Genomic DNA, 21,585 nt, shown 5'->3' on the forward strand with positions numbered 1-21,585 from the left:
GGATGTACATGCATAACGGAAAACATGACCTACTGTGACAAACACGTATCATCACGGAAGTGTATTTTTTTTGTAGTGCATTGTTTACCATTTATCATTTCACACGTACATATGAGTTTTCCACTGAATCACATATTGCAGGATCATAGCAGTTATAGCATGAAATATAAACTCTTAATTATGGATAACGGAAATATAATAATACAATATTATTGCTTCTAGGGCATATTTCCAACAGTCTCCCACTTGCACTAAAGTCAATAATCTAGTTGCATGGTTTTACACCTATGGGTATTCTGGTGTTGCTTATGCTTTGCTTGTGGTAGAGCTTTTGTCATTTGTTTTGATTTATTCAAAACTCAGAAATATTTTTGTCAGATTTTGTCTATTTGCAGGATCTCAATCCACCTTGCTTTGAGCTATAATATTTTATTCAAAATAAAATATCATTTAAACTCATTGCACTTTCGGATTCATCCATTTATATCAAGATTATTCTTGACCGGCCATACTCATAATATAATGTTTATGGACTTATTACAACTTTTATAATACCCAATTATATCAAGACATTTCTTGATTACCCTTTCATATCAAGACTCTTCTTGGTTGTCCATTATTCATAATGTTTATGGGTCTCTTATAACTTTTGTAATATCCAATTATATCAAGACATTTCTTGATTATTCAATTTTACCCATTTATATCAAGACTCTTCTTGATTGGCCATATTCTCAATATATTGTTAATGGGGTTCTTTACAACTTTCGCCAATTATATCAAGACATTTCTTGATTATTGGATCTACCCTTTGATATCAAGACTCTTCTTGATTCAGAAAACATTGAAACATCTAATGTTAAAAAAACATAAATTATCGTTATAGAGTCAATATTGTTCATAAAACAATCTTATCATAGCCCTAATTATATCAATCATCAAGTTGGTATTCATATATTCTCAATAATGAATTTTTAAACTTCATATGCTCAAAATAATACATTTATTCTTTTGAGATCCTTGATATCTCTTACTAACACTTAGTAAAACTCTTGGCCCTTTTCATATACATTATAACTATCAAGATGAATTACTTTCATCTACTCATGCTTATAAGCATCTAGTAATATGACACTGAGAGAAATAATTTCTCTATTTAAACACTTTAAACCTTTTTGTCATAAAATATATAAACTTTCTAAGCTCAATCAGAGATATTGATCTATCTTTATAGATTCTTTTATGTCCAATAGTTTGCATTGTTATTTGAAAACATGTTTCAAAAACATTTTATTTTCGCTAAGTAGTTATATTATTTCCATTCCAACATAAGAGATCACAAATACTATATAGCTTCCACCGAGTTAATTATATACACAAGGTTCCTTCGATAAGATCGAAATCTCAATATCAGCTCACCTGTTATAATCTTCAAAAACTCTTTTGAAGTTTGTGCTTTTATCTGGTGTCTTTGAGGATTTTAAAACCTTTCTGGTTGTATCATTCATACATCCTTTCCTTTTACGAAACTTAGTTTTAATATCCACTTTCTTCAAAAATCTTTGAAGTGTCAACCAAGTTCCAAACTTGTTTTATTTATGACAATTACAATAAAGTTCTAAACTTAATTGTAAATTTATTCCTGTGTGTATGGCTATGAACCATTCCTTTGGGCTGGGCACCACTATTGTTTCCTTGTAGTGTACTAGTTCATCTTCTTTCAAAGATGAATATCTCAGTTGTAAAATTTTAAAAATTCAACAATATTCCTGATTTGTAAAAACCAGTTACAAGCTATAGATCAAATGTAGTAACTTTACAGTTTATTTTGCAGACAAATTATCAGAACAATTTCCGGTTTAATTCTGCTTATTATCATCAGGGATTCAATAGTCCTTTCTAATTAAGTTGTAATGTCCTCCCACTTATTTCTTTGACAAGAAAAACTTTTCTTGAAAAAGTGTTCATCTGCGTCAAACATTTTGCCTTTTGAACATTTCAATGGAAGGAACCGAAATCATTTTAAGATATCCTACAACTTTTATCTGGTTTATAATATTGATAACTCTTATGGTTTCATTAACCAGACTAATATCCGGTGCATTGTTTAGTGTATATCCCGTCGTTTCAATTTATACCCCAAAGTATAAATGTAGATCGGTAATAAATAATTCCATAACTATTTGAGTGCTTTTGCTAAACTTATGACTTAGGTAATTTTCTTCATTCTTGAAGAATTACTTTATCTTTTGTCATAATGATCCTTATCTTCATTATAATATATTTGAACTCTTCAAGTACATTCTGAAATTCAAATATTCTAGATTTTATAAGTAAATCATATTTACCTAATCTTTTAATGAAGTATTATTATCAATTGTGCCATGGCTTGTTTATCAGACTTCGTACATCATCATGTATTTTATTTGATTTCTCAATTAAGTGATTTCAATGCTTCATCTATATGAAGACTATTACCCTAATAAAGCCAAGCAGTGATATATCAGTCTTCTTAAGACATTTAGCATTAATGTCAAAATTTTCAAATCAAGATTCATTGAATAAACCATCAAAAATTTGCGGTAAATCCAAGCATATGCTTATAACCACTTTAACAACTATTGTCCAAAATAGTAAGCACATATATTTGATAACCCACAAGTGTAGGGGATCGCAACAGCTTTCGAGGGTAGAGTATTCAACCCAAATTTATTGATTCGACACAAGGGGAGCCAAAGAATATTCTTAAGTATTAGCAGTTGAGTTGTCAATTCAACCACACCTGAATAACTTAGTATCTGCAGCAAAGTATTTAGTAGCAAAGTAGTATGATAGTAATGGTAACAGTGGCAAAAGTAAAGATAATAGTTTTGTAGTAGTTGTAATAGTAGCAACTAAAAAGTAAATAAGCGAAACACAATATGTGAAAAGCTCGTAGGCATTGGATCAGTGATGAATTATGTCGGATGCGATTCCTCATGTAATAGCTATAACATAGGGTGACACAGAACTAGCTCCAATTCATCAATGTAATGTAGACATGTATTCCGAATATAGTCATACGTGCTTATGGAAAAGAACTTGCATGACATCTTTTGTCCTACCCCACCGTGGCAGCGGGGTCCTAGTGGAAACTAAGGGATATTAAGGCCTCCTTTTAATAGAGAACCGAAACAAAGCATTAGCACATAGTGAATACATGAACTCCTCAAAATATGGTCATCACCGAGAAGTATCTCGATTATTGTCACTTCGGGTTGTCAGATCATAACACATAATAGGTGACTATAGACTTGCAAGATAGGATCAAGAACTCACATATATTCATGAAAACATAATAGGTTCAGATCTGAAATCATGGCACTCGGGCCCTAGTGACAAGCATTAAGCATAGCAAAGTCATAGCAACATCAATCTCAAAACATAGTGGATACTAGGGATCAAACCCTAACAAAACTTAACTTGATTACATGGTAAATCTCATCCAACCCATCACCGTCCAGCAAGCCTACGATGGAATTACTCACGCACGGCGGTGAGCATCATGAAATTGGTGATGGGGGATGGTTGATGATGACGACGGCGACAAATCCCCCTCTCTGGAGCCCCGAACGGACTCCAGATCAGCCCTCTCGAGACAGATTAGGGCTTGGCGGCGGCTCCATATCATAAAACACGATGAAACTTTCTCTCTGATTTTTTTCTTCGCGAAACAGAATATATGGAGTTGGAGTTGAGGTCGGTGGAGCATCAGGGGGCCCACGAGACAGGAGGGTGCGCCCCCACCCTCGTGGACAGGGTGTGGGCCCCCTGGCCTTGATTCGTTTGCCAATATTTTTTATGTTTTCCAAAACTTATCTCTGTGGATTTTCAGGTCATTCCGAGAACTTTTGTTTTCTGCGCAATAAACAACATCATGGCAGTTCTGCTGAAAACAGCGTCAATCCGGGTTAGTTTCATTCAAATCATGCAAGTTAGAGTCCAAAACAAGGGCAAAAGTGTTTACAAAAGTAGATACGTTGGAGACGTATCAACTCCCCCAAGCTTAAACCTTAAACATTTGCTTGTCCTCAAGCAATTCAGTTGATAAACTAAAAGTGATAAAGAAAAACTTTTACAAACTCTGTTTGCTCTTATTGTTGTAAATATGTAAAGCCAGCATTCAAGTTTTCAGCAAGTATTATGAACTAACGATATGCACAATAACACCTAGGTCTCACAATTACTCATATCAATGGCATAATCAGCTAGCGAGCAATAATAATAAAACTCAGATGACAACACTTCCTCAAAACAATCATAATATGATATAACAAGATGGTATCTCGCTAGCCCTTTCTGAGACCGCAAAACATAAATGCAGAGCACCTTTAAAGATCAAGGACTAACTAAACATTGTAATTCATGGTAAAAGAGATCCAGTCAAGTCATACCCAATATAAACTAATAATAATGAATGCAAATGACAGTGTGCACTCCAGTGGGTGCTTTTTAATAAGAGGGTGATGAGTCAACATAAAAGTAAATAGATAGGCCCTTCATAGAGGGAAGCAGGGATTTGTAGAGGTGCCAGAGCTCGATTTTAAAATAGAGATGAATAACATTTTGAGCGGCATACTTTCACTATCAATGCAACAACTTTGAGATGGTTGTATCTTCCATACTACATGCATTATAGGCAGTTCCCAAACAGAATGGTAAACGTTTATACTCCCCCACCACCAACAAGCATCAATCCATGGCTTGCTCGAACAACGAGTGCCTCCAACTAACAACAGCCCTGGGGGAGTTTTGTTTAATTATTTTGATTTGCTTTGATCTTTTTGGATCATGGGACTGGGCATCCCGGTTACCGGCCCTTTCTCGTGAATGAGGAGCGGAGTCCTCTCCTCTTGAGAATAACCCACCTAGCATGGAAGATATAGGCAACCCTAGTTGAAACATGAGCTGCTCAAGCATACAAAACATAATTTCATTTGAAGGTTTGGAGTTTGGCACATACAAATTTACTTGGAACGGCAGGTAGATACCGCATATAGGAAGGTATGGTGGACTCATATGGAACAACTTTGGGGTTTAAGGAGTTTGGATGCACAAGCAGTATTCCCGCTTAGTACAGGCGAAGGCTAGCAAAAGACTCGGAAGCGACCAACTGAGAGAGCAACAACAGTCATGAACATGCATTAAAATTAATACACACCAAGTACAAGCATGAGTAGGATATAATCCACCATGAACATAAATATCGTGAAGGCTATGTTGATTTGTTTCAACTACATGCGTGAACATGTGCCAAGTCGTGTCACTCGATTCATTTAAAGGAGGATACCATCCCACCATACCATATCACAATCATTTTGATAGCATGTTGGCATGCAAGGTAAACCATTATAACTCACAGCTAATTAAGCATGGCACAAGCAACTATGATCTCTAAATGTCATTACAAATATGTTTACTTGATAATAAGCTGAATCAGGAACGATGAACTCATCATATTTACAAAAACAAGAGAGGTCGAGTTCATACCATCTTTTCTCATCTCAATCAGTCCATCATATATCGTCATTATTGCCTTTCACTTGCACGACCGAACGATGTGTATAATAATAATAGTGCGCGTGCATTGGACTAAGCTGGAATCTGCAAGCATTCAACTCAAGAGAGAAGACAAGGTAATGTGGGCTCTAAGTTAAATAAACAATCATGCATATGAGAGCCACTAAACATTTTCAATATGGTCTTCTACTCTCGACCCGCAAAGGAAAGAAAAGAAAATAAAACTATTGACACGGAAAAGCTCCCAACAAGTAAAAAGAAGAACGAGAAATCTTTTTGGGTTTTCATTTTAATTTCTACTACAAGCATGGAAATTAAACTAACTAATTTTTTGGTTTTTCTTAAGGTTTATCAAACACACAAGAAGAAAGCTAGAAAAATAAAATTAAACTAGCATGGATAATACAATGAAAGAGTATGAGCACCGACGACTAGAATAGTGTGTGAACATGAATGTAAGGTCGGTGATAAATACGTACTCCCCCAAGCTTAGGCTTTTGGCCTAAGTTGGTCTACTGCCAAGGACCGCGGCTACTCTCCCCGGTGTACTGAGGGGTGTAATCAGGATACCACTGGCTGGCCATCTCCTCCTGATCCCACTGGTAAGATGATGAACGGTAAGGGTCCAGTGAAGGTTTCGGCTTAGGTTCAGGCTCTAGAGTGGAGGCTTGGCCTCGATGAGTGTACACGCTTCCGGCGTGACAAGATAATTAACTGCAGTCAAATTAAACAACAGAGGCGCAGGTAGAATAATAGTCTCATTGTGTTTCTTATTAAATCTCAGGTTATACAGAAGCATCTTATCTTCGTTGTCAACAATAAACTCATGCACTACCATGCTCCTGTAATCTAAAATGTAAGGAGGCAATATTGTCTCCTCTTTTTCATGGTGCCTAATAGGTATCTCAAAATATTTAGCAAGTCGTGCGGCATAGGTACCTCCAAAGATGGGGCCCTTTGTACGGTTCAGGCTTAGATGTTTAGCAATAACGGCACCCATACTAAAACTATTATCACCAAACAAGGCATGGAATAGAATAATAATATGAGGAACACTAAAGTTTCCACTATTTCCACGACCAATTAAGCATCTACTAGCAAATATGGCAAAGTAGCATAAAACAGGAAAGTGTATGCTAGAGATTCTCGCATCGGAACCCTTCTTTGGATCCCCTACGGTGATAGTGTTAACAAAGCCATCCACATCTTTACGATGTGGTTCATCTAATTTTCCCTCAAAGGGTATCCTACATACCGCACAAAAATTATGTAATGACATTTCCTTGAATTCTTCATATAAATGAAATGATACTGAAGGCAGTGACTACTTAGGATAATAATAAAAGTTTTGCACGAAAGTATTGGTGAGTAAGAGATACTGATCGATCCGATCGTGGAGAAAGTCGGTGATGCCTGCATTTTCGATCAAAGAATAAAAATCTACATAAATCCCAGCTTCACTCAAGAAATTATCGCATGGCCATTCACACGGCCGTACTTCCGCTATGCGAGGAAGATTATACTTGGCCTTTTCCTTCTCTTTAGCTTGTTTTTCCTGGGAGCCTTGGCTAGAAGAGCCCCTCAAAAATCTCCTTAACATTTTCTTAAAATTTATGAAATTTTAGTAACTTCGAAATAAAAGTGAATAAAACTAAACAAGATTGGTAGCAACTACTCCTACAAGTGCCTAGAGCCTATATCATGCATTAGAATTACTTGCGACTTCATAAATTTAACATGCAAGCTCAAGAACAGGGTCACCTATGCAGCAAAAATTTGCAATGAGTAAAGCACTAGAACAAAAACTAATTGGACTAATGGGGGAGTCACATACCAAGCAACAATCTCCCAAAGCAGTTTTGTGAATGGAGCTTTGAGCAAGGAGATCAAAAATCACAGCAAAATGAGCTAGAACTCGTGCTTGAGCTGGATGGGGATTCTTTTTGGGAAGAAGATGGAGTGTGTGGGTGCAGGAATAAGTGGAGGGGGGGCACCGTGGGCCCATGAGATAGGGGGGCACGCCCAGGGGGTGTGGGCGCGCCCTCCACCCTCGTGGCCTGGTGCTTGCCCCTCCTGCAGTGATTTCAGTGCCTAAAATCCTCAAATAATCCATAAAAAATCATACTAAATTTGCAGGGCATTTGGAGCAATTTTATATTCGGGATATTTTTTATTGCATGGATAACTCAAAAAACAGACAGATAATACTATTTTTGCTTTATTTATTTTAAATAACAGAAGGTAAAAAGAGGGTACATAAGGTTGTGCCTTCTAGTTTCACCCATCTCATGATCATCAAAATGAATCCACTAACAAGGTTGATCAAGTCTTGTTAACAAACTCATTCCGAATAACACGGAACCGGAGAAATTTCGAATAACACTAAGTTACCTCAACGGGGATATGAACATCCCCAATAATAAGAATATGATAGTTTTTCTTGACAGTAGGAAGAGGAAATTCAAAACCTCCAATAATTATAGTTGGAACTTTTCCAATAGAATTGATGCTATGAACTTGAGATTGTTTCCTCAGAAAGTGTACTGTATGCCATTACCATTAACATGAAAAGTGACATTGCCTTTATTGCAATCAATAACAGCCCCTGCAGTATTCAAAAAGGGTCTACCAAGGATAATTGACATACTATCATCCTCGGGAATATCAAGAATAACAAAGTCCGTTATGATAGTGACATTTGCAACCACAACAGGCACATCCTCACAAATAGCGACATGTATAGCAGTTGATTTATCAGCCATTTGCAAAGATATATCAGTAGGTGTCAACTTATTCAATTCAAGTCTACGATATAAAGAGAGAGGCATAACACTAACACCGGCTCCAAGATCACATAAAGCAGTTTTAACATAATTTCTTTTAATGGAGCATGGTATAGTTGGTACCCCTGGATCTCCAGGTTTCTTTGGTATTCCACCATTAAAAGTGTAATTAGCAAGCATGGTGGAAATTTCAGCTTCCGGTACCTTTCTTTTATTTGTAATGATATCCTTTATATATTTAGCATAAGGATTTACCTTAAGCATATCAGTTAAGCGCATATGTAAGAAGATAGGTCTAATCATTTCGGCAAAGCGCTCAAAATCCTCACCATCCTTTGTCTTGGATGGTTTAGGAGGAAAGGGCGTGGGTTTCTGAACCCATGGTTCTCTTTCTTTGCCGTGTTTCCTAGCAACAAAATCTCTCTTATCATAACATTGATTCTTTGATTGTAGGTTATCAAGATCAACATCATGTTCAATCTCTACATCATTATTTTTGCTAGGTTGAGCATCAACATGAACATTATCATTAACATTATCACTAGGTTCATGTTCATCACCTGATTGTGTTTCAGCATCAGAAACAGAAATATTGGGATTCTCAGGTGTGTCTACAACAGGTTCGCAAAGTCCTATCATTTTTCTTTTTCTTCTTTTTAGAAGAACTAGGTGCCTCTAAAGTATTTCTCTGAGAATCTTGCTTGATTCTCTTAGGGTGGCCTTTAGAATACAAAGGTTCCTGAGTCATTCTACCAGTTCTAGTAGCCACTCTAACAGCAAAGTCATGTTTATTATTTAATTCTTCAAGCAAATCATTTTGAGCTTTAAGTACTTGCTCAGCTTGAGTGGCAACCATGGAAGAATATTTGCTAATGAGTTTAGGTTCACCTTTAACTCTAGCCATATAATCACTCAAGCATCCTATCTCGAAAGCATTATTCTTTAATTCTCTACCAACATAAGCATTAAAACTTTCTTGTCTAGCCATAAAGTCATCAAATTCATCTAAGCATGGGCTATGAAATTTAGTAGAGGGAATTTCAACTTTATCATATCTATAGATAGAATTTACCTTTACTACCTATGACGGGTTATCAAGACAATGTGGTTCTTCAACGGGCAGTATATTAAGACCATGTATTTCTTCAATAGGTGGTAAATTCTTAACTTCTTCAGCTTTAATACCTTTTTATTTCATTGATTTCTTTGCCTCTTGCATATCTTCAGGACTGAGAAATAGAACGCCTCTCTTCTTCGGAGTGGGTTTAGGAATAGGCTCAGGAGTTGGCTCAATTGGCTCAGGGATTGCCTCAGTAATTGGCTCAGGAAGAGTCCAATTATTTTCATTAGTCAACATATTGTTCAATAGTAATTCAGCTTGGCCGACTGTTCTTTCCCTAAAAACACAACCAGCACAACTATCCAAGTAGTCCTTGGAAGCATCAGTTAGTCCATTATAAAAGATATCAAGTATTTCCTTTTTCTTAAGAGGATGATCAGGCAAAGCATTAAGTAATCGGAGAAGCCTCCCCCAAGCTTGTGAGAGACTCTCTTCTTTGATTCGCACAAAATTATATATTTCCCGCAAGGCAGCTTGTCTCTTATGAGCAGGGAAATATTTAGCAGAGAAGTAATAAATCATATCCTGGGGACTACGCACACAACCAGGATCAAGAGAATTAAACCAAGTTTTAGCATCACCCTTTAATGAGAACGGAAATATCTTAAGGATATAATAATAGCAAGACTTCTCATCTTTAGTAAACAGGGTGGCTATATCATTCAACTTGGTAAATGTGCCACAACAGTTTCAGATTCAAGGCCATAAAAAAGATCAGATTCAACTAAAGTAATAATCTCAGGATCAACAGAGAATTCATAATCCTTATCAGTAACACAGATAGTTGAAGTAGCAAAAGCGGGGTCAGGTTTCATTCTAGCATTAAGGGATTGCTGCTTCCATTTAGCTAATAACTTCTTAAGATCATATCTATCTTTGCAAGCAAAGATAGCTCTAGCAGCTTCCTCATCCATAACATAACCCTCAGGAACAACAGGTAATTCATAATCAGGGGGAGAACTTTCATCATCACTATCATCAATAATAGCATCTTCAAAAATTTCATTCTTTCTAACCCTAGCAAGTTCTTTATCAAGAAATTCACCTAATGGCAAAGTAGTATCACGCACAGAAGTAGTTTCATCATAAGTATCATGCATAGCGGAAGTGGCATCATCAATAACATGCGACATATCAGAATTCATAGCAGTAGCAGGTTTAGGTGTCACAAGCTTACTAATAACGGAAGGAGAATCTAGTGCAGAGCTAGATGGTAGTTCTTTACCTCCCCTCATAGTTAAGGGAAAAATCTTGGTTCTTTCTTCTTTCAAGTTCCTGATAGTGATCAACAGATATAAATCCCCAGTGACTGAAAGAATAGAGCTATGCTCCCCAGCAACGGCGCCAGAAATTAGTCTTGATAACCCACAAGTGTAGGGGATCGCAACAGCTTTCGAGGGTAGAGTATTCAACCCAAATTTATTGATTCGACACAAGGGGAGCCAAAGAATATTCTTAAGTATTAGCAGTTGAGTTGTCAATTCAACCACACCTGCATAACTTAATATCTGCAGCAAAGTATTTAGTAGCAAAGTAGTATGATAGTAATGGTAACTGTGGCAAAAGTAAAGATAATAGTTTTGTAGTAGTTGTAACAGTAGCAACAGAAAATTAAATAAGCGAAACACAATATGTGAAAAGCTTGTAGGCATTGGATCAGTGATGGATAATTATGTCGGATGTGATTCCTCATGTAATAGCTATAACATAGGGTGACACAGAACTAGATCCAGTTCATCAATGTAATGTAGGCATGTATTCCGAATATAGTCATACGTGCTTATGGAAAAGAACTTGCATGACATCCTTTGTCCTACCCCCCCCCCCATGGCAGCGGGGTCCTAGTGGAAACTAACGGATATTAAGGCCTCCTTTTAATAGAGAACCGGAACAAAGCGTTAGCACATAGTGAACACATGAACTCCTCAAACTATGGTCATCACCGAGAAGTATCCCGATTATTGTCACTTCGGGGTTGTCAGATCATAACACAGAATAGGTGACTATAGACTTGCAAGATAGGATCAAGAACTCACATATATTCATGAAAGCATAATAGGTTTAGATCTAAAATCATGGCACTCGGGCCCTAGTGACAAGCATTAAGCATAGCAAAGTCATAGCAACATCAATCTCAGAACATAGTGGATACTAGGGATCAAACCCTAACAAAACTAACTTGATTACATGGTAAATCTCATCCAACCCATCACCGTCTAGCAAGCCTATGATGGAATTACTCAGGCACGGCAGTGAGCATCATGAAATTGGTGATGGAGGATGGTTGATGATGACGACGACGACGAATACCCCTCTCTGGAGCCCCGAACGGACTCCAGATCAGCCCTCCCAAGAGAGATTAGGGCTTGGCGGCGGCTCCGTATCATAAAACACGATGAAACTTTCTCTCTGTTTTTTTTCTCTTCAAAACGGAATATATGGAGTTGGAGTTGAGGTCGATGGAGCATCAGGGGGCCCACGAGACAGGGGGGCGCACCCCCACCCTTGTGGACAGGGTGTGGGCCCCCTGGCCTTGATTCTTTCACTAGTATTTTTTATATTTTCCAAAACTTATCTCAGTGGATTTTCAGGTCATTCCGAGAACTTCTGTTTTCTGCACAATAAACAACATCATGGCAGTTCTGCTGAAAACAGCGTCAGTCCGGGTTAGTTTCATTCAAATCATGCAAGTTAGAGTCCAAAACAAGGGCAAAAGTGTTCGGAAAAGTAGATATGTTGGAGACGTATCAATAACACATAATTCAAAACATTATGTCTTATACAACTCCAGAATGTAATAACTATTTATTCAATCCTAAGACGAATCTTGTAGATAAACTAAAGCCATGATTCTATTGGCCCTGAGCAGTGATCCCATCACCATCCTTGACTAGCATCACGTCTTTATTTCTTCTCAATTTGTGAGATTTCTGTAGTCCCTACATTAAATTGCGCACAACAGCAATCATAAGTATCAAATACTTGTGACTTACAGAAACAAGAGAATAACATTAACTTTGTATAACTTTTATGCCTTTGCCGGAAGAATCATTCTTCTTGTCTGCCAGATATTTCTTGCAGTTCCGCTTCTAGTGACCCTTCTATTTGCAGTAGAAACATTTGGTCTCTTTAGAGGCTCCACCCGTGTTCTTCTTCTGAGAGACGGTCTTACCGATACCAGTAGATTTGTTTTTGGACTTGCCCTTCTTTTTGAAACTGGTAGTTTTGTTGACCATCAACACTTCTTTGTTCTTCTGCATGCCAGCTTCCGAAGTTTGGAGCATAGCAAACAACTTGTTTGCACTTTTCTCCATCCCGCTCATGTTGTAATTCATGTAAAACCATCGTAAGATGGGGGAGTGAAGCAAGCACAATATTTGTACCAAGTGTTTGCGGAATTCCAAATTCCAGTGAAGCAAGTCTATCAACATAGCCAGCTAGCTTTACTATATGCTCACTCATTGAGGAACCCTCTTTCATCTTGCATTCGATCAGGGCCTTGGTTAACTGAAACCATTTAGTCCTTACCTGTTTCTTTTATAGAACTTCTAGTGACCCAATTATAAATTGATTGGTAGATCGTTCAAAACACTTCTTTAGTTTAGCACCCATGCAAGTTAACATGAGACACTGGACTACTTCATAGTCATCACTACAGGCAGTATAACCAGCAACTTCTTCTGGCGGTGCATCCTTTGAGGGAGCATCACCTAGGGGCTGATCTAGCACGTACTCCTTCTTAGCACACCTGAGAACAGATCTCAGGTTGCGGATCCAATCCGCATAGTTTCCACCATTTGCAGACAACTTTTCTTTCTCAATCATAGGGGCTAAGTTGAACATATTGCGAGCCATTTAATCTACAACGGTAAATAGAAATAATTTTAGACATAATTCATAATTAATATCGCACTAGTTTATTAAAAAAATTAATATCAAAGTGCACTCTCACTCAAATTAATATCTCTCATAATTAATAGTGAGTGATTCAAGATCCAAGTCTAGTTCTCAGCATTGATGTTGACATCACTTATGACGAGAATTTTGACCGGTGGGCAAACTTTTGTCGATCATATCTCTATATGACTCCTGTTCATCTTTCTATGATTTGTGCTCCGAGCTCAAAACGATTCTGCTAGAACTTCAAGACAACCGAGTGTTATCCGCATACATGGTATGACCATCCCTGTCTTACACCTCACGTCTCGTTTGTACTCATGTGGAGATGACGCACTCCGAAATGCTACGTGTTATAGAAGGTTGCAACACTAGGAAGAGCACCTTTTAACTTGATATTTAATGTGAGAGATCAACCTAATAATTGACTACTGCACAACCAAAGGGTGAAAACAACAAAGGGATAAACTTCTCAGGCAATTCATAATAGCATGACATGGTATAGCCCTGGGCACAGGGAGATCTTCATGATTGTCTTCAATCTTCGGTTGAAGCAATGTGACGACCAATATTTCGTTGCCGTGGAAACTGGTTCAAAAACATTGTCGTGATGGCAACCTCAGAAAATGTTGCCATGGGGACCGTTTCAGAAAACGTTGCCGTGGCACCAAAATCTAAAATTTCGCCATGGCACGAAATTATAGCTGCTCGTCCCACGCCTTGGTACACCTTCTCCTCGTCGGGGTCCTCCATTGTCAGGACCACGACTCAATGCCACATCGATCTAGCATGTAACACCTCATATCACTTTGCGGCCTCACGCACGGTATTCCCGCGGGTGTCGCCTTACCTTTGCCCGGGACCGTTTGTGCCTTTTGGCACACGTATATGATAGCGTCGCTAGCATCCATATGATAAGGAGCTCGGGCTGACATGGCTAGTCGTAAACCCAAAGTGGCACAGACTTACAGGGACATGCATCCATGACCCAGCGTCGAGCATGTCGGTCATCAGTGAGTGAATCCAGGCTGTAGCACTGGGCTAGCAGGACTCCGGTGAACCGGGCTGTAGCGGTCTAACAGGACTCCGGTATCCATCGCGTGACATTTCCCTGAAGGGACAGACACAGGAACGAAGAAGGACACATACCGGCCAGCCTAAGTGTTCTGGAGGAGTAGCAAGCTACCCTGGCTCGGTGGAAACACTAGGAGACATTTCCCGGTAAGAGGGGCTACTAAGGATAAACAACTAGATAGTCAGATCCCACACATACCAAGCATTTCAATAACATACACACAATATGCTCGATATGTGCAAACACAACATGGCATCACAACATGACTCTACGACTCAAGTATTTATTCATTAGGCTCCGAGGAGCGAGATGTTACAAACATGGGTCTCATGACCCAACACTCAGAGCATACAAGTCAAAGCACATGCGGAAGCTATGATGTCTGAGTACAGACAACTATAAATGAAAAAGGCTGAGAAGCCTGACTATCTACCAGATCCTGCCGAGGGCACAAGATCGTAGCTGAGGTAACAAGCTAAACGTCGAAGTCGACGTGGATCTACTAGTGAGACTGAAGTCTCTCTGCAAAAACATAAATTAAGCAACGTGAGTACAAATGTACCCAGCAAGACTTACATCAGATCTATCTACATATGCATCATTATCAACAAAGGGGGTGGTGGAGTTTAACTGCAGCAAGCCAGCTTGGACTCGGTGGCTAACCTGAACTACGACTGCAAGTAACTCTTTTGAGGTGGCGCACACGAGTCCACATATTCACCATATCAATACACCACTATGGATCCGCTCCCATCTCCCTACGAGAACGCCATCCATAGCACTCACGCTTATCTTGCGTATTTTAGAGTATCCACTTTCACTTGTTTATGAACTGTACAAGGGGTCCAAGTTTCCATATCCGAGGAATCCGGCTATTAGAATAGATAATGATAACCCTGCAGGGGTGTACTTCTTCACACACGCTTTCGCCACTTATCGCCCTGTACACGTCATGTACCTCGGCAACCTTCAAGCAGAAGCCGGGCGAGGGAGTCGGCCACGACCTGACTAACCGAACAAGTCTCTAGTCCAGGTTTATCGCCTATTCGGGTTCCATCCGCAAGGAGATCCGGCCGGGGTGTCGCTCACGGCCCCAAACGATGTGAGCAGGGTTCCCAAGCCCACCATCCGGGTGCTACTTGGTACACCGGGCCACTGTGCCTAGTCTGTCCCAAGCCCACCTGTACCGGGTGCCACTTGGTAGACTACTAACACTACCTACAAACACCAGAAACTAGTTGCAACTCCTGGACAGAGATCATGTTGATTAATAAGTCGAGAGAGTCAATTAAGGATCCCAATGTGTGGTAGTAGCTGTTCATGGATCACAAACACAGAACTCAGTTCCTGAGGACGGCTGCAATGAGACAACCCACCATGTACTCCTACATGGCCTCTCACCGCTACCTTTACCAAATCGTGTTCACACACTTAGCTCTCAATGGTAGGACATGTTCACACACCTCTGATTCATCCCCGATGAATCAGACCTGACTCAACTCTAAGCAGTAGCAGGCATGACAAACAAGCAAGAATGAGTAGGCACAACAGGGCTCAAACAACTCCTACTCATGCTAGTGGGTTTCATCTATTTACTGTGGCAATGACAGGTCATGCAGAGGATAAAGGGGTTCAACTACCGCAGCAAGTAACAGATGAATCGGTGTTGTCCTAATGCATTAAAAGAGAGCAGGGCGAGAGAGTAGGATTGTATCGGAATGAACAAGGGGGTTTTGCTTGCCTGACACTTCCGAAGATAGTATAGTTCTTCATCGGTGTCATCGAACTCATCGTCGGAACCACGTCTACTGAGAGGGGGCAATCACCGGCAACTGAGGAAAAACACAATCAATGCAATGCGACAATATGATGCATGAATGTGACATGGCAATATGATGTGATTTGTGCTGATGCAACTAAACCAGATTAAATGAAGTTGGTTTGAATCCAAGATTCAAATTCAAACTCCACATGTGGTTATTTAAATGCCATTTAATTGAATTGTCCTAAACAGAGGACAAACATTGTTCAAACATGCATGAAAATGGTACAGATGGATTCCTTAAATTTTTTTGATAATTTTTCATATATAAATTATTTAATTTGGAGTTACGGTTGAATTTCTATGAGTTTTAGAAGTTTTAGGCATTTTCTGGAATTTCCTGAATATTTAGAATTAAAATAATTCAAGAAAATGATTTAACTGCGTCAGCCTGATGCCAGCATGACGTCAGCGAGTCAACGGCCAGGTCTAGGTCAAACCTGACGTGCGGGGTCCATACGTCAGTGACACAGGAACTAATCCTGCGTTGACTCGGGCTTTGACCCGCTACGGGGCCCGCTGTCAGTGTCTGTTAGTGTGCTAATTGGGGTGGGGGATTAGCCGCTAATGGCAACGCCACATCAGCAAGTGACGCCGGAGACCACGGCGACGGTGAGACCTCGCCGGAGTTGCTCGGGACGGTGCTACAGGGCACCGTTTTGCTCGGGGTTTGCGGCTACAGCGAGCTAGAAGACTCGCACATCCAGTGGTGGTGGCGGCAGCAGCTGCGGTGGTCTGGATCGACGGCGGCGACCAAATCGGCGGCGACCGGAGTTCGGGTGCGGTCGGGTTCGGCGCTGCTGCTCACAAACGAGGGAGCTGAGGCGCTGGAGGGGCTCTACGGGTCGCGGCAAGCACAACGAGTGCACGCCCGTGACCAAATGGTCACCGGGGTTTCGCCGGAGTCGAGCTCGCGCGGCGGTGGTTTTCGGCCTTGATGGAATCGGCGGCCAGAGCGAGCAAAAGAGAACGGGGGTAGGGTTGAACGATGGCAGGGCTTACAGGGGGTCGATTGGAGGCCCAGCGGCTCGGGGGAGACATCGGAGGTGGCGAGCGGGCGCCGGCGATCTCGGGCGGCAGAAGAGATGGGGGAGACGGCGTGGGCGGCGATGCAGGGCTCCCGCAGTCGAACGGGCTGGCGTAGACGATGCAGGAGACGATGGCGGTTCTTTTGGGCTTATCGACAGGGCGAGGGGTGGCCGGTGGCCACGGTGGTTGCGAGCGACGTCGGCGGCGGCTCTCGGTCATGGGGGGGGAAGCAGAGGAGCGAGGGGGAGGGAGGTCCAGAGAGCGAGGGAGAAGTGAGAGGGGGTCGGGGAGGCGCGTGGCGTCACCGGGGCATCGAGGAGGAGCCAGGCAGGCTGGGAGGGAGGAGGTGGAAGAAGGAGATGGCCAGGGCGGCGTAGGCGCTCGCCACCGAGCTGCTTCGGTGCGAGGGGAGGAAGACGACAGGGGGGTTAGCGGTGGCGGGCTGGGCCGCCAGCTGGAGTTGGGCCAGGTGGGCTGAGAGGTGAGCGCCAGGTAGTTCTTCTCTCTCCCTCTTTTATTTCTATTTAATTTTGTTTTCTATTTTTTGTAGTTTGTTTTGATTTAGTTTTAGACACTAAATCATTTTTATTGCTTCTGATATTTATGGTAGGGACTAGTAGGATTATTCCAAAGCCCTTCATCAAAGATCAGAATTATTGGACATATATTAATTAATTAAGAAATATATATCCAATGCAAATAGCTATTTATTTAATTCAAAGGCCCAAAATAATTAACTCTGAGATACCAAAAATATTGTTTTGAGTTTTACCTCTTTGCAATATTTTCAGAGACTAAGAGGAACATTTTCTTGGACTTCTTTGAGAGGATTTTAATGTTGATCATTTTTAGAAGGTTTCTGAGGCTTTGAAAATCCCTCAATTCAAATTTCATTTGAATTAAAACATGATGCTCACATGAGGTCTAGCTTAGTGCATAACAGGACCAGGGATGTGACATCCATGTACATATTGCCACCATCACCTATAACCTATCTCTATGATATTTACATTAAGGTGGAAATCTTGTGGCTCCATCCATCATGCCGTGACGCGTAGGCCACTTAACATTACAACATATAACCATCTCATACATAAACTTATTATCATGATGAAGGCTATACCACATCATATGCAAACCCTGCAAAACCAAGTTAGACATCCTCTAATCGGTTTGGAAAATTTTAATTACATGATTAACCAGTTTTATCAATTAAGACTGGTTACCTACACAAGCACACAAGGCGATATTCTTGATGCTAGATTAAGTTTTGAGCTATGTGAAAGAGAGACTTAATTAAAAGTCTCACCCCCACACTAAACTTCGTCAATACGCGTGACCCCCTAGAAGATCATCCATCTTCGGCACCCTCTTGTGTACGCGATGGTTCACTATTCCCGACTATGATGTAGCTCAAGGAATTTTTAGCAGATCGTCGATAGACAGAGCCGATCGATCGTGAGAACCTTGTAGCAAAACTACATCGTTATGTCGATGAACTGAATCGAAGCAACACTCGTGGAAAGCATAGCAAGAACACCAACCCTAACATATCAGATGTAATCTAGATCGCAACCTGCATCTACTCATAAACCTGCTCATGATGGCACCGTTGGTAAACGTAGTACAAAACAAAAAACAATCGCCCTACGAACACCTAAGAACAATATGAAGATGCATAATTGAAAGCACAAGTGCTCCCTAGGTGGTTTTGGTAATTAATGACAACATATCTCTTGTTGGACTAACACTTTTATCTAGTATGTTTCAGATAAGTTCAACAATGGAGTGGCATGGACTATAGGATGTGGGAACTCCTTCAAGATGATAAGGACAAAGGATTGGCTCAAGCTTCAAGCTCAAGACTCTTCATTTTATATTTTAGTGATCCAAGATCACATTAAGTCTATAGGAAAAGCCAATACTATCAACAAGGGATGAGGTGTTGCTTAATGAGTTTCTTGCTCCACAGTGCTTAGTGATATGCTCCAAAACCCTCAACTACTTTCCCACTTCCACACATATGATCCAAACCTAAAGTCAAACTCGGCCACACCGATTCTTTCTATTCGGCGCCAGCGAGTTCAAATGTCATAGCCACTGCCACAAACCCTAGACAAATCGGTCTCACTGATAGGGATCTTGTTCTCACCAAGATGGGATTGTAATCTCTCTGTGTATGTCCATTGCCAAAATCGGTCTCACCGAGTTTGAGCAATCGGTACTACCGAGATTACAATGCAAACTTCCTGGTTAACTTATTACCAAAATCGGTCCTACCGAGTTTGTGTAATCGGTCCAACCGAGTTTACCTGACCAACTCTCTGGAAAACTTATTACCAAAATCTGTCTCATCGAGTTTGTGTAATCGGTCTCACCGAGATTACATTATGCCCTAACCCTAATCATATCGGTCCTGCCGACTTGCATGTCGGTCCCACCGAAAATCCTAACAGTCACTAGATTTACTAAATCGGTCTGACCGAGTTTGTTGATTCGGTCCCACCGAGTTTGGTAAATTGTGTGTAACGGTTAGATTTTGTGTGGAGGCTATATATACCCCTCCACCTCTTCTTCATTCGTGGAGAGAGCCATCAGACTGAACCTACACTTCCAGCATACATTTTCTGAGAGAGAACTACCTACTCATGTGTTGAGGCCAAGATATTCCATTCCTACCATATGAATCTTGATCTCTAGCCTTCCCCAAGTTGCTTTCCACTCAAATCTTCTTTCCACTAGATCCAAAACCTATGAGAGAGAGTTGAGTGTTGGGGAGACTATCATTTGAAGCACAAGAGCAAGGAGTTCATCATCAATGCACCATTTGTTACTTCTTCGAGAGTGGTGTCTCCTAGATAGGCTAGGTGTCACTTGGGAGCCTCCGACAAGATTGTGGAGTTGAACCAAGGAGTTTGTAAGGGCAAGGAGATCGCCTACTTCATGAAGATCTACCGCTAGTGAGGCAAGTCCTTCGTGGGCGACAGCCATGGTGGGATAGACAAGTTTGCTTCTTCGTGGACCCTTCGTGGGTGGAGCCCTCTATGGACTCGTGCAACCGTTACCCTTCGTGGGTTGAAGTCTCCATCAACGTGGATGTACGATAGCACCACCTATCGAAACCACGCCAAAAACATTTGTGTCTCCAATTGCGTTCGAATCCTCCAAAACCCTTCCGTTTACATTCTTGCAAGTTGCATGCTTTACTTTCCGCTGCTCATATACTCTTTGCATGCTTGCTTGCTATGTGTTGTGAATGTTAAACTTGTGCCTAAACTCCACTTAAACTTTAAGAACTTAAAAACTGCAACTTTGGTACTTAGTGTCTAATCACCCCCCCTCTAGACACCTCTTCTCAAGGTCCTACAAGTGGTATCAGAGCTTTGGTCTCCATTGCCTTGGTTTAATCACCATTGGAGGAAGATGGATGAGTCTACTTTGGGGAGTCTTAGACATAGAGTGCCTATACTTGATGGGGAGTATTTTCATGAGTGGAAAAATGAGATGCTTGTAATTTTTAATCAATATCATTTGAACAAGTACATTGCTAGCCCTTGTGCACCTCATGTTGATCCTATGCATCCTACCCATGATGAGTCGATTGACATGATTAGGAATCTTAGAACTGCCGAACTTATCATTAGAGGATTGCCTAGAAACTTGATTGGATGTTTGCCTACTCTTAAGTGTGCCTACACTATATGGAAATTTCTTGAGGAACGCTTTCCAAATTATTCCTTGAAAAATCTTGATGAAACTCTCCATAAGTCCATCGCTTTGAGTAAGATGAATACTAGTGATCCTATGTTTGGTGATTGTCTATTTGAGCTTACAAACCTTATGCGTGCCAAAGGAGATGTTGGAATTATTAGTGATATTATTTCCGACGCTATAAAAATTCATAAGCAAGATCATTGTCAAACTCACTCTAACAAATCACCCTATCTAGGATTTGATCCACCACATGACGATGTTGAACATGGATACTATGATGAGGATGATGATAGTAACCTCGATCTTGATGATGCAATGAGACACTCTGGTCTTATGGCTAATCTTTGGGGATATATCTCAGGAGGAAAGGAATGGGTTCTTGATAGTGGATGTACCGATCACATGACTGGAGATAAAGACATGTTTCGTGAGCTTGCTGAAAATGATAGTCCTCGAAAGTATGTCACTTTCGGTGACAACTCAAAGGATAAGGTGGTTGGGCTCGGTAAGGTGGCCATATCACATGATAGCTCCATACAAAATGTCATGCTCGTTGAATCTCTTGGATACAACTTACTTTCAATAT

This window comes from Triticum aestivum, chromosome 3B, assembly GCF_018294505.1.
Source record: "Triticum aestivum cultivar Chinese Spring chromosome 3B, IWGSC CS RefSeq v2.1, whole genome shotgun sequence".
NCBI classification, from domain to species: Eukaryota; Viridiplantae; Streptophyta; class Magnoliopsida; order Poales; family Poaceae; genus Triticum; species Triticum aestivum.